This window comes from Copadichromis virginalis, linkage group LG16 (genome assembly GCF_057382275.1).
Source record: "Copadichromis virginalis isolate Kocher_CV1m ecotype Utaka linkage group LG16, C_Virginalis_male_GT1.1, whole genome shotgun sequence".
NCBI lineage: Eukaryota > Metazoa > Chordata > Actinopteri > Cichliformes > Cichlidae > Copadichromis > Copadichromis virginalis.
The window spans coordinates 37,937,936-37,952,271 of NC_140633.1; the positions used below are offsets into that span (position 1 = coordinate 37,937,936).

The 14,336-nt window shown below is 40.3% G+C and overlaps 1 protein-coding gene across 2 annotated transcripts in view; it reads right to left on the bottom strand.

The window, feature by feature from the left end:
• The window catches only part of adarb1b (adenosine deaminase RNA specific B1b), a 129,188-nt gene extending 115,251 nt beyond the window's left edge, over positions 1 to 13,937 (bottom strand). Inside the window, exon 1 of one of the 2 annotated variants that reach the window (XM_085434704.1) lies at positions 13,652 to 13,937. The gene's annotated coding sequence lies outside the window, so the exon portion shown is untranslated. Of the gene's footprint in view, positions 1 to 9,687; positions 9,751 to 13,651 lie in introns of those variants that run through there. The other variant, XM_085434706.1, reaches the window with a different exon arrangement.
• Between the last annotated feature and the right edge of the window lie 399 nt (positions 13,938 to 14,336).

The following is a 14,336-nucleotide window of genomic DNA, read 5'->3' on the forward strand; positions in this document are numbered from 1 at the left end:
ACAAACAGCTGACCAGAGAAAAACACCGACATTTTCATCCACTGATCAACATCGCTTGCAGATTTCAAGAAATGCCACCAATGGACTGTTTGCTAACTAAAACTGCTGTCCAATCAAAGTTTAGAAAGCATAAGCAGGTATGACAGACCTAAAAAACTTTCTTCCGATTATTAACAAATGCCAAAGCTTCCATGAGAAAAAACAGATGATTTATTGGATGAACTGGTGCTGTTGCCACAGAGTAATCATTATCACATCGGGCTAATTAGTTACATTTCTGTATTAGAAATGATTGTTACCAGAGTCGTTCTAGGCAAGCACCACTGGGCAGCGATCTGGATTACTGCCCTGGGCAGTTATTTCAGGCTAACACAGAGGCACAATCCCCAGTAAAAGAGTGAGGTGACTTATCCTTAAGTAGATTTGAAAAGCCAGCCAGGACTTAAACAAATGCCAAGATAAATCATATCATGAAAATAAAGTAAATAAGTACACTGACCTACATATTTACTGCGATAATGATAAACACAAGAGCTGGCAATTAATTCAGCGTTCACTGGGAACTACTTGACTATTCAAAACTATTCAAAAACAACCCCCTGCTTTATCATCCCTATGCCTGACAGCGAGTGATGCATTCTTATCATATATGACAGTGGCAGTCATACAGTTAGGCACATTTTAGAGCTCAATCAAACAACCAGAAGCAGTTGTTTGATTTTTTTTTTAATAACTTAAAAATATTTAAATGTTCAGTATAGAGTTTAATTGGTTACTTGATAAATGACATCTTCTGGAATTCTCCCATGGATGTCCAAAACAGGGGTCCAATAGACTGACAACATATTTCCACCCTCAATCGTTCACCTTTTGCCCACTTCTTAAACTTCATAGCCATGCAAAAACACAAGGGAGGTGCTAGAAAGACTGTCCTTTCACAAAGGGCATTTAGCCAGAAGGTGTTGTGGTTAATTGAGGAAGTCTGTCTGCCAAAGTTCGACCTCGTCACCCTGAGTCAGTCCGGCACAGACAAAACACTCCACTGCCTGTATGTGCGCATCATTAACCCTTTAAAAAATGGAGAGCTCCAGTGACGTCCCCGGGACGGCGCACTAAAGGCACTCTATTTTTCATAATAAAGCTCCTCCTTTTTTCTATATATAGACATATCACCAAGGGCTCTGCAGAGCTCCAAAGAATACGGAGAAGAAGGAAAAGGAGAAGGTTGATGAATATGAAAAGGACAGGCACAGGGAAGAGAGGGTACTTCATTCATTCACTTATCCAGCTGCAGACTCACTTAAAGAATTCATTGTCCGTGGGCAGCGGATTTACTCTGATTGTGTCCAAGCAGAAGAGTAGTACTTATAAAACTAGAAAGAAAAAATATGTGTTTTCACAGCTATTCCATGTGCATGCATTATTAATAGTCTTAGAATAGTCCAGAGTGAATACACGTAGAGCCACATTATGACCCAATCCGTGTTTTCTGAGGTGATCCACATGACGTGAACCTATGTGCGAATGTCTGTTCTCGTGCATGTGCTCACAAAGCCTGCCCAACACGGTGCAGGAAAAACACATATAACACTGCACTTATCCTGGCAGCTCACTGTGAGGCAACATGTTTTTCGGTATTTTTTTCCAGTACTCTGGAGATCTGAATGTGATAAAGGTCCACTTCACTTCCATCCAGAGTGTGAGAATCTGGGAAAGCCTTTAAAGTAATATGTTTTAACTGGGTTAGGTGACGAGGCTTAGAGGTAAAAATGTAAAATACTTGTTAAAACTGATACATGCCATTTGGTTTTAACACATATAACTTATAATCTTATCCTGCACATAAAGTCAAAGGACAGCAGACAAAAATAAACAATTCTACACATTTTTTTGTGATTAAACCCTCTAACAGATTCATTCTGAGCCACCAGGCCACCTAGTAGTACGACTACTACTTAATTACTGCAGAAGTATTGTGTTTGCTACTTTAAATGTGGCATGTGTCCACACTCGTTCTTATCCTGCAACTTACAGTTTTGAATAGCACGAGAAACAGATTTAATTTTCTTTTGGTTGGTACACAAATAAGGAACATTTAAGTTGTCAAGGTGCATAAAAAGCATATATTATAGTATATATTGCATATATACACCTCTCTACATAAATATTGAAAATATTAAAAATAAATACACACAAAAGGAATATATATATAAACTACCTACAGATACAGTTATGAAATACAATTAGAATTTCAATACATTTAAATCTCACTTTGGTGGCTGAATAAGGAGACTTAACAAATTTGAAAATTCTTCCAAATATTTACAGGGACTGTAAAATACACAAAGACACAAAATAATCGATCCCTCAGTGACAGTTTTTAGTTTACTGTGATATACAGTGCTGAGCAAATTTATCAGACCACCACCCAGTGCAAGGTTTATGCCACAGCTGCCTTAAATTCACAGCTGCACAAGCTCTTTAATCAAAACTGTATTTTTAATGTTAAAATATAATTCTTGTTTTTATCCCTGAATTTTAAAATGTACTGTTTACCAAAAAAACCTGAAAAAAACAAAACAAAACAGTACAGCATGTTATTCGTTTTTGATTAAAATGCTAAATTATTTACTTGCATTCCTGAACATGAAATTAGTTTTAGTGGCTGAAAGTTAGCCTGGATTAACTCTTCAGAGTGAATAAAGTTCATTTTTAGTTTTAAACAAGTTTGACAGACTTAAATATTTGTGCCCTCTTGTTTTTAGAACAGATGTTCTAATAAATTTGATGAAACCTGCGTGTATGTAAGAATCATCGGAGAGGCTCAAACTGGGAAAAGAGGAACGCACCATTTATCAGGACCGACTGATCACTGCAGCTTTTCACACATGTGAGCCCGTATAGGTTTTTACGTTAATTCATCAAATTACTGAGGTGCTGTTGTTGGTAATGACTAAAAATAACAGCAGCTTTGTTTTCTCTTTATGCTCCCAGTGATGCTGGAAACACTTAAATACATTAGCCAGATTAATGAGTCAGGCTGCTAAACTAAACAAATGATTGTGGACATGAAGCTTCTTTGTAACAAAATACACCCTTAATAATTTGATACTGTAGACAAATATTTATGAATAACTAACATAATATTGTCAAGTATAAGTACCTAATTAACAATCACAGAGGTAATGAAATAAGTTGCCGCTACATCGCAAAGTTGATGCACCTCTGAATGAGTGCGACCATAAATGAGAACTACAGCAGGCCCCCTACAGTATCATGCACTTTATTTATTCATGTGTTCTCCTGTTGATGAATTAAAACTTTCAAACGGACGCACAACCTTAAGATAAATTGCAAAACTACTAAATAATTCTTCTAAATGTGAAAAACATCACCTGATGGTTTACAGCTTTCCTGACTTTGACAAATAAGGAGAAGCTAACGGGAGAAGAATGTTTTTTCTCAAACTGCCTGCAACGACCTGCAGGTGCAGCTTCTGCTGACTGAGATAGTGCTCAGCTTCAATGAAAATTATTATGTAATAAAATAAAATATTGCAGATGTTTTTATTATCACTATCATTATTAATATTATTAATGCATACACAATAGTATGTGAGGAATATTTTATTTCTAAGGGAACAATAGAGTATGCAAGCACAGGACACTACACTGGCATTAAAATCCCACAATGCGTCACAGTAGCAAATTTCAAGGACAATGAAAGTTTTATATTTTTGTTAATTGGTTTTATCAGTGCTTGAGTCCAGGCTTCCATAAAAAGTCAGATTCGGTGACTGCATTGGGTCGTAACTCACGTTCATACTCTGTTAGTAGAAAGGACAGGAAACCCCACCCCTGCATCTGTGATTTTACACCAGTTCTTCAAAATGAATCGAGTCTGTTTATTTTAATCTGGGATCATGCAAATGTTCCAACTACTCCACTACTTTCCTGGTGTGTGATGCTAAAATCATTGCCTAATGCTATGTGCTATAATCCAGATGGTTGACAGCTGTGTTGAGTCTTTTCATAAAGGACACAAAATGTAAATTCTCATGCTAACCTGAAAGATCCAAATTACAGACTTTTGCATCATTTAGAAACTTGTAGCCTAATAATTGTGCAAAAATGTAAAAGATATCCAAATGCATTCTTTTTGTTTTTCAAACGAGCTGATTTCTCGCTCTGTGTTTAAACAGGGAAACTTTTGTCGGGCTGGCTTAATAGACCTAAATATGGGGTTCCTATTGGTGGAAACAAACTTTTATATCTCTGCTACACACCAGCTTAAAAAAAGTAACATTTCCCACAGATCAGCTATATAACTATCTATCACTCATCTAAAATGGCCCCATGCAGGAAATCTGGCACAGTGCTGCACAGCTTTAAGCCAACAATGGTAATCCTGCAGGAACACCACTCTGAAAAAGGATGGATAAAAAATCTCTGCACACACTCTCTGTCATACTACTACCACTAATAGCAACACATCAACCTATAAATTAGATTTTTTTTTTTTTAGCTTGACCTGACAATTCCCTCCTTCTTTAGGAGTGGAGAAGAAACTGGCTAAACAATTTTTCACACACATAGTCAAAACAAAAAGAGACTAGTGAACCTAATACCTGTCAATACTCTGAAGGCTAGCCTGTGGAGCATTTCTGCAGCTGAGTGATCCAGTTAACTATGACGAGCCGCAGACCCAGAGGTCTTCCGTGTCCTGCCCTTTGTAGTGCTAGCATGCATGTGTGTGTACAGCATTGACTGTAATGTCACATTTACGCTCTGGTGATAACCGTGTCTGGCATGTGCATTAGCCCTTTCTTCTGTTTTCACTGAGAACTCATCTCCAGCGAATGCAGAAAGAGGTTATAAAACACCTTTGAAAAGGTGCAGGCTCTCCTCATGTTCAACTGTCGCCATCTGTGCACACTCACAACATACCCAACGCCTCACCTTTAAAGGTTACTGTTTTCCCTAACGTGAGACTAATGTACATCATGCACACACAAGTGTCTTGCTTAATGTTTGCTATATGAACAACGGCCATAACCTGTAACTTTCTCTCTTCACAATCTGGTGACAGGGCTGATGGAGCAGCATCGATGTTGCACACTTCAGGCAAGCACATTATGTCTCGGCTATACAAACCAGGGTCGTGCTGCTTCCTTTGCAAAAACCCTTATCAAGTATCCATATCATGTCATTCTCCAAGATGACAGCTTGTTGTCTTTTCCCTCAGTACACGCTCATCCATGGACTAAAGAATCCGACACAAACAAATCCTCCATTTAGGCTTCTGTTTCTGACGGAAAGGTCTAAGATTACTTTGGCACAACTTCTGTGTTTGTGTGGCCTAGTTTAGTAATTTGATGTAGGTCCACAGTGGATTAAGGCATGGAGAAAAAAACTGTCTTTGGCATCCTTGGCAATGTGTTTACTTTTTTAAAGTGTTGAACTGAAATCGAAAACAACCCAACGTTTCACACAGAATTACACTGTATGTGTGAAAGCAAGAGGGCATGTGTGAGCATGCATGCCACAGGAGTTGCACCTGTGCTTTATTTTTATTGCTTAAATAAATAAAACCACATTCTCTGAGACAACGTGCAAAGGAGAAAAATCGGTTGCCTCTCCAGCTAGTGTCTTAATGTGTGGATGGATTTCAGCTCCACCGTCGTGACAGTAGTCCCCGTTGTGCTCTGCAGCCTCTGCACCTCTCTATCTGCAGTGGGTTCTGGTTAGAGCACCCAAAGGTCTGCAAAAACCCAAAGCAACAACTACTGTATTTTTCTGACCATAGGAGACACCGGATTATAAGGCGCATTAAGTGAAACAAAACAGTCATATAAGTCAAACATTACTCAACCCATTCTTCTTGCATTGATTCATTAATGTTGAATTCTCTCGCAGCTGCTCTATTCCCATGTTGTTGGGAATAGAGCATGTTGTTAGGAACCCTTAAGTTAACTTTTATTGAGTGGAAAAAAGTTAACGATGAAGAGATGAGTGTTCATTTGACTTTGGGACCTGAAGGAGATGGAGTTTTGGACCCAGATTACTCCGCGAGGCTCCGGACTACGGCCATGAAGTGGTGCGGCTTTGTAGCTTACCAAAGTCGTACTACAACATTTTTGAGCGCCGTGTACCACATTAAATCGGTTCGACGCTAGTAAGCACAACCAGAATTCATACACTGTCGATTTTTGAGAAAATTAAAGGATTTTAAGGGCGCCTTATACTGCAGAAAATATGGTATTGTTCCCAGCCACAGTTCAAGATGTTAGATACGAGTCTCTCCAGCAGCTAACCGACACTGACGACTGCCACAACAGCATCCTGACTGCAGGCCTGTAGGAGATACCAATGTGACCGTTATAGTCGACACTCTCACTGCATATCCATGTTAGTAGTTGAATAATAATATTCATAAGTTAACTGTACACAGCGAGCAATGGTAGGAATTCAGTATTCCGACTGAATTAACGTCTGACAGTCAGGGCTGATGCCTGTTTTTTTCTGGGACTATTACATTTCAAAGGAGTGTGACGAATCAAGCGAGGTAAAATCCCAGTGATTATGCCCCAATCAGTGAAACATTGGTAGGTGTGTCATTGTTTCCAAAAGTCTCCATTTCTCTGGAAACATTTGGAGACTATTAATCCAGAAAGCCCCGGAGTTTTCAAAAAATGGTCAGCATTTCCAAAACCCAGCTTTTGGAGTTCTAAAATGCCAGAGTAGTGTGGATGGCAGAAGTTATGCATTTAAAAAACATACTAGTGTGGACATGGCCTGGAGGCAGATTTTTGCTCTGTAAAAAAAAAAGGATATACACACTCCCTCACCCAGCATCCATAACCTGTCCCAGCACATTATTCCAACATCAGATAGGAGCGGCTTGTGCAACTTTGCATTTGCATCCTTTTTACAGTGTAATTAACCGGTCTTGTGGACAGCAAGGCACATCTTTCTTCATTTGTTAACTAGTTATGTTGTTTTTATTGAGTACAACATTAAGTGAGATCATCAACATCTCAATTATCTCTACTTTTCAACATGTTTCTGCCCCTCCCTTCCTCTCTCTGTCATGACAGAGAACTTTCCCCGTGGAACGACTATAAGCACGTCTAATTTGTAATGTGGTTGGGTCGGCATGTCCTGAGAACGAGTTCTAAAAGAGACCATGCAATGACCCATATTCCCCAAGTGATGAAGAAATGCTGAAAACACATAACACTACAAGGTGACACGGGTGAAAGCGTCTACACCTGCAGGTTTGTTTTTCTTTTTTATGCAAAGTGCACTTTGCATGGCGTGCCTTGTACATCAAGGAAAACTGCAAAGCCAACACTTTGTAGTGACAAAGCAGCAGGACAGAACATGAACTGGGGGTTTTGGGGTATTGTCAGCAAATCCAGCAATGCATCAAAAAGGCTTTTGGTATTTATGCTACAACTTTTCCTACGCATTGGCATTATTATGTAAAAACTTGAAACCATATCTGGTCCTAAATTTAGCTTGAGCAAAAAGTCCTACGATGTGACAAGAGCAGAAAGACTTCCAGACTGCATTGTTAAACCTTCATTATATCTGTGCAACATACCATAGATTAATTTATACCCTTGAACCTGTCATCTCCAGTGTTTCAGTTTGTAATTCAAATTAATAACAGAAACCACAACTATCTAACACTGCAACAAAGATCTTTACACTAATACCAGCCAGTTCGTGCCTTCTCTTCTCTACTGTAAGCTCAAAGAACAGTAGCCCTTAGCAAACATTATCGTATAGAAGCATGTTTTACACAGACTGATTAATTGATTGAACTCTCCCCTTGCGTGCAATTAAGTCAAAAATCGATTGCAATTCTAATTTGAACTGGACGGGGAACAAATGCATTTCTGACAGCTGCAGTGAAACGTGAAACAGCAAGGTCATCTGTGGCCTCATTATTTTGTAGCAAAGATGTGAAACTGACATGGACTGCATGGTACGCGGGCTGTGCTCATGCTCGTGATTTTCAAGCCGAAGAGGACAAAGCGCTTTACAAAGCCTTTCAATCACCCACACATCCACAGACATTACTGTCACTGCAGAATTCGCACAAACCAACAACAGATCCACACATGACCACAGCAGAATTATTAGCGATTTTCTGCCCTGCTACACTGCTGAAACATCGGGGTGCATGACAGCTGGTCAAATAGCTTTAAAATAAGGACGACTGCACCGCAGAAGAGACCAGTTTACGTAAAGCTTTTGGCAACCTGTCTCAAAAACGATGGTAGATTTTTACAACGTTAGCCATAAATAATGTGGTGACAATAATTTCGAAACAACTCTTTCTTATTACTGCTTAATAGGAATTATATAAAACATCTTGGATTGAAGTTTCGCTACGTAAAGCACTCATTCAATAAAGTTGTTCCAGTCTAACTGTGCTCCTCTCGTGGCAACAATTAGCAACATTCACTGATTTGAGGAAACATTGTAAGAAAGAAATCACACTTTTCAAACCCAAAACAGAAACCGTGATTTGTTTTTAAATGCATTTTTATATTGATTTCTTTTAAAAGGCTAAAATCAATTTAGCCGTTGACCCCAAAGCAGTGGACTGTTTCTGTGCTGGCCAGCGCCTCTGTCTGATACTGAAATGATGCCACGGTGAACAAAACAAAAACCACTAAGAAAAATAAAATGACAGAACTCACAACTCTTTTTATTTTCCAGAATAAACAGTCTCAGTTTGAACATTTCATCTTATCTTTGTACTACTTTTAATAAATTATCGAGTTTCCATTCTCCTGCTATTTACATCTCACACAGTGCTCCAGCATTTGTTGGAGATGTGTTTGTAAACCTGTTTTGTACTCGTAATTCACTTCTGAAAAGGTAAAAACAACACAATGTGAACTTTTATCTCTGTGGTTACATCATATGTGTAGCTTTGAGTGTCAATAGAAACGTCAATTTTATTTATGCAGCACATTTCCTCACATGTAAACTCAATGTGTTTAACACAGGAGACAAAAACATACAGTGGTCAGTAATGGCTGGGCAGTAAGCCTTGACAAGCTGTACATGAATGCATGTACATTATTTTTCTGTATGCAAACTATTGTCATTCTCAAGTTTATGATGTGTATCGAGTGATACTCTGTTTAGAAGTTATTACACAGGCTGTTGCATGCAAGCATAAATGCTGTAATTACAGTACAGCTTAATTATTGCATTCAGTTCCATTTTCCAGATTGCAGTTCTGAGAAATTCCTGCACTTTTCTATAAATGTTGCATTTGTTTGAGCTTGATTTAAATAGTTTCACCATGTCAGGCCTGCAGAACTTGGACTTCTGTACTGTAAATACAGTCAGATAGTCATATCCTTCTGCTCACTCAGAGGCAAACACATCTTTAATCTCAGCTCAGTATCATATCTTTCTCTTAAAACTCAAAACGAGAAGAAGAATTTTACTCATATTTGGTCAAAACAGGAACGAGACAAAGGTGTTGAGTCTGCAAAGTGTCGCACAAGAGCCCGACGGGCTGACGAGACTGACAGGCTGACGCAACACTCTGAAATACTAGCTGCTGTTTACTTTAATCAATAACTAAGTGAGGCAGAAGAAAACAGGATGCCTGGTGTTTTTCAGGAAAAGTGCACAGGACAAAAGATGCAGAGCTTACCAGAAGCTGCTTGATAAGCAGTACCGGGGAAGTCTAGAGCGTTCTACTCCATCGAGAAATGTGTTCGTTTCAAACCGCTCACCAAAAATATGTGAAAACAATATATAATCGCACTACGAGGAACCCCCCCTGCCCTCCCTGTGTAATTGCAACAGTTATCAGGAGAACAGTTGATGTCCCTGCACACCATTCTTACAGCAAGTCTAGGGTGAAATGTGTTTTTGCAGCACTAACCCAGTCCTGCTGGGGAAAGCAAACATATTCGGGAAGGCATGCAGAGCGATTCCATTTCATCCAACCTGCGTATTCAAATACTTTGCTTCAAAATAGCCACTCATCATTCAAGCAGGTACTCCTCTTGCCAGTGAGACAATGCGGCCAAGTTTGGTGTTTGGCAGTGGCTCATTTGGTCTCCGAACATCAGAATTCCTGACACTGTGGCAGGAGCTGAAAAACACCAAAACAGCGTGAACGTAAAGCTCACATTCAGCACTTTCTCAGCAACGCTGCACTGGGTCCCTGTGGTTTTCTTCAAATGTGTATTCTCATCAGTGCCCATTAGCCTGCAAATCCTAAAGAAATGCTTTCTCTTTTTTTAGAGTCTTATCCGCATAATGGGCACTGGTGCGTTCACCGGGGTCCGTACGCCAGTGTCCAGAAGGCAGGGAACATATGGATCGCTGACAGAAGCTTGCTATGCCCACACGGGGCTGTGTGAAGGTGATGGGTAGCCGTTCTGTTGCCTCTGGGTTTGCATTACAGGAGCATGAAAGGAGAGCACGCTGACAGCCAGCAACAAATTATTAGTGTGAGTAGCAGCAGCCTCTGTTCTCCTGCTGCTGCTTCTGCTGCTGCATGGGTTCACTCATACAGCAGCATGCAGCATTCCTGCAGCTCACACACAGTTAGCCATGCGGTCAGCAGCACCCGGTCTGAGCTGTTTTTTACTCAAAACTTGTCACCTCAGCAAAGGGAGCAGTACTGCAGCACTTTTTTTTATGAAACATGTAGTGAGGCTTAGTGTAGTGTTGCTGGGAGTATTTGCTAAGGTAGCCCTGACAGGCTTCCGTTTTAGCTGACTACTGCAGCTGGATTTTGCAAAAACCTCACTTACTCACTTTAACACAGCAAATCAGCAAAGTGGCTTGCCTCACAGAGCTGCAAACAGATGCCATGTAATTCATTTAAATGAAAACAAGTGTTTGTCAGCAGCATGCTTCTCCTGCATTGCTGTTCTGTGAAATAATCCCACTTGTGCTGCACTGGTAAAAAGGAAATTGTGAGTCATTTAAGCCAGATCTCACAAATCACCACTACTATACCTTTAGGAATGGAAAACATGTTTGCTTTATATGAATGAACATGACCGCAAACCATACACACACTCAGACGGTCTTTGATTGCCATGGTGACGGTATGAAAACAAGCACGCACGCAAACAACCGTTCGGGGGTACTCGTGTATCGCCACATGTCAGAATAGCCTCTTACTGCCTTTGCTGACACTTTGTTGACAGTTACAACAGAGTCCACTTAAAGTTTGCATGAAAAATGTGCCTTCGGGGCAAACTCGCAGAACTGCAGACCAAACCTTTTTTCAAACGGCAAAGTGATGTTAATGGAAACTAAAGGTTTATACTGGTGGTACAAGATAAGTGCAATCCTATAACTCCTAAAAATCAGCAATGTTTCAATTATCCATCTGGCTCTAATCAACTTTAAACAGTGAAGCCACGTAAATAGTGCAGCTCAAAGTGCAAAGAGAATTTCAGCACAAGAAATTTCTAACAATTCCTACCTGAAAAAGACACTGAGACAGCTCTGTATTACTGGCATAATCTCAATGTCATGTGAAGACGTCTAAGGCTTCTTTCACTTGTGAAAACAAGATGCACAATTTTTGGAAACATGTTACCAAGTTTTGTTTGGAATTATACAATTCAGTGGCCGACTGTACAAGGCAGCTTGACTTTTGTAGAATAACTGAATCTGAAAGGCGCCTCACACTTGCTCTGTCCCGTAAGAATGTATGTTCCAGTATTATCTAGATACAGGCTGTGCGATGCACTGATGCCATCTCTCTCTGCACATCACAAGTCTAACTGCCTCTCTGTCAATACTAATTAAGTGGTCTTAAATGAGCAATAAGATGAAAAAGACAGGTGGACAAGAGACAAAAAAGAGAAAAATGCTGCTTAAGGTGCAGTGAGGGCATGGGTCAGTCAAAAACGTGAGCTTTAAAGCAAATGTTTTGGCAGTTTTCTGGTGTGGAGTGTTCAGGTGTGTCATCAGAATGACACAATCTTTCTAGGAGAGGCAAATATAACCCAAATTCAGACGGTGCAGTGAAGGGCAAAAAACCCAAGAGCTACATCACAGACTCTACAGGCCTCAGTTAATATGTTAAATGTTAAAGTTCATAACAGTACAGTTAGAAAAAGACTAAACAGGTACAACTGATTTATAAGTGTTGCCAGGAGAAAGAGTTCATCTCTATAAAAAAGCATGGCAGGACAGCTTAGGTTTGCAAAGTTGCTTCTGAACAAACCACATCCTTTGGATAGATGACAGCAACGTGGAGATGTGTGGCCATAATACGCAGCACCATGTTTGGTAATAAACACACATCCCATACCAACTGCCAAGCACGGTGGTGGAGGGGTCATGATTTGTACCACTGCTGCCGCAGAACTTGGGCACCTCGCCGTCACTGAATCGACCAAAACTTCCTCTGTATACCAAAGTATTCTAGAGTCAAACATCCGACAGATAAAGCTTTGCCAAAATTGAGGCATCAAACACTGTAACGATCCCTCACACATCAGGAAAATCTATGTCTGAGAAAGCCCAGACCTCAGCCTGATTGAAATGCTGTGGCAGGATCTTTAGAGAGCGTCCCATAAATAAATGCCCAGAAACTTTTTCATGTTTTCTTCTTTTTCACATGAATTTAATTACATTATTGTAGCTTTTTTTCAGTTTTGGAGATTTTTTGTGCACTTTTGCTGAACTTTAAAGGTGATAATTTGCATATATGAGCTACCTTTAAGGTCAAACGGCTCACTGTTCTGTGTCGTTGACCTTGTATAACTACATGTTTGAGGATTGAGGCATTTTGTTTTTGGAAGCTGGGTCCTCTCCTCCCACATAAACATAAAGCAGGCAAACAAAAAGCTACTAAACTGGCACTTGTAAACGCAGGTCATGAAATGTAAAAATTCATTTTTAATATCAGGTTAATAACAGCAATAGCATGATTAATTATTGCTGCTGATAACTTATGATTACACACTTTCTCTCCACATCCCTTCAGTCGTATTAGAAGTAATTCACTTGCAGTAACAGACACGCTGTATAAAGTGCATTATTTTGAGCACAGTAAAGGTTTAGTGTGAAAAAAACAAACAGTCCACGGGGGTTTGTGAACAGAGTGGCCTGAGATGAAGTCAAATTCTTGGCCTGAATCCTTATTACAGTCCGCCTCTGATACAGTTATAACACTTTTATACATAAATGACTTCTACAAGACAGCAAGCCTGAAAGGAGGCGGCTTCACCGTGCACGGTGAGTGGATTGTGTTGCATGTTTTTCTCGTGGACAGCAGCGAATCTAAAATCACACCTGCATAACGTAACAGCCCAGCGTGCTGCAGCAGGCACAGGCTTTGTAGTACGATATCACTGTTAATTGTGCATGATGCAGTCTCCTGAGCAGACCTTCACAGGCACTGACAGGGTAAAGCTGATAACAGCAGTAACAGCAAGGTGAATTTAAAAGGCTTACGCGTTTATTTAAAAGCGACATATCCTGGCTAATTATTCATGTAATTCTGACCGGTGAGCCCTAACGTCTGCGCTGCTCCGGAGGATTACCAGCCTAATATTATATAAACACAACCGGAACCCAAATCACATTAGCATGTTTCATCCACTGCAGACCCAAAATAACACAGAACGGATACTTACTGATGGCCTCAACGGGAAGCCGTGAATTCAGGATACGTTTATATCTCGTCCGCCACTTCAAACCCCAAACGCAGATGCCTCGTCTTCCTCCGTGTCGTCGCCGCTGTGGAAGAAAAACGAGCACAGGCTGAAGAGAGCGGCTGTACGGTCGCATGTACCGCAGTGTTCACAGCCTGCCGTCGGCCTCCTTCTTCTGCTCCGTGTTTCGCCGCGGCTGGGGAAGGAAACGCTGCATTACTGCCGCTGAGCGGTGCGGAGTCGGTGCAGGTCGGTCAGGGATGTCCTACCCCCCTCAGACGTCCGTGAAGTTACCGTAGCAGTAATTAGCTTCCGCTCGGGATTTTCAAAATAAAACACAAAGGCCCGCAATGAACCCATCTTTCATAAACATCGTATATAAAAAACACACACACACATAGCGAGAAGGTCAAAGACATAACGCTCAGTAACTGTTGACTTTAAAAGCGTTTAACATGATATTTAGTTTGAAATCTAGTTTGCACAAAGCTCCTACAGGGGTGTTTTATGCATACTGTTATGCAAATATCTGAAATATTATTTTTATTCTTGGACTAGAGTTTCAAAATTCACGATAATTATTATTTACCTTATACTGGACCTTGGTGCAGCAGCTACTTATTTCATTCACTGTCAGATGCAAGCAGTTTTAGACATCACACCACAC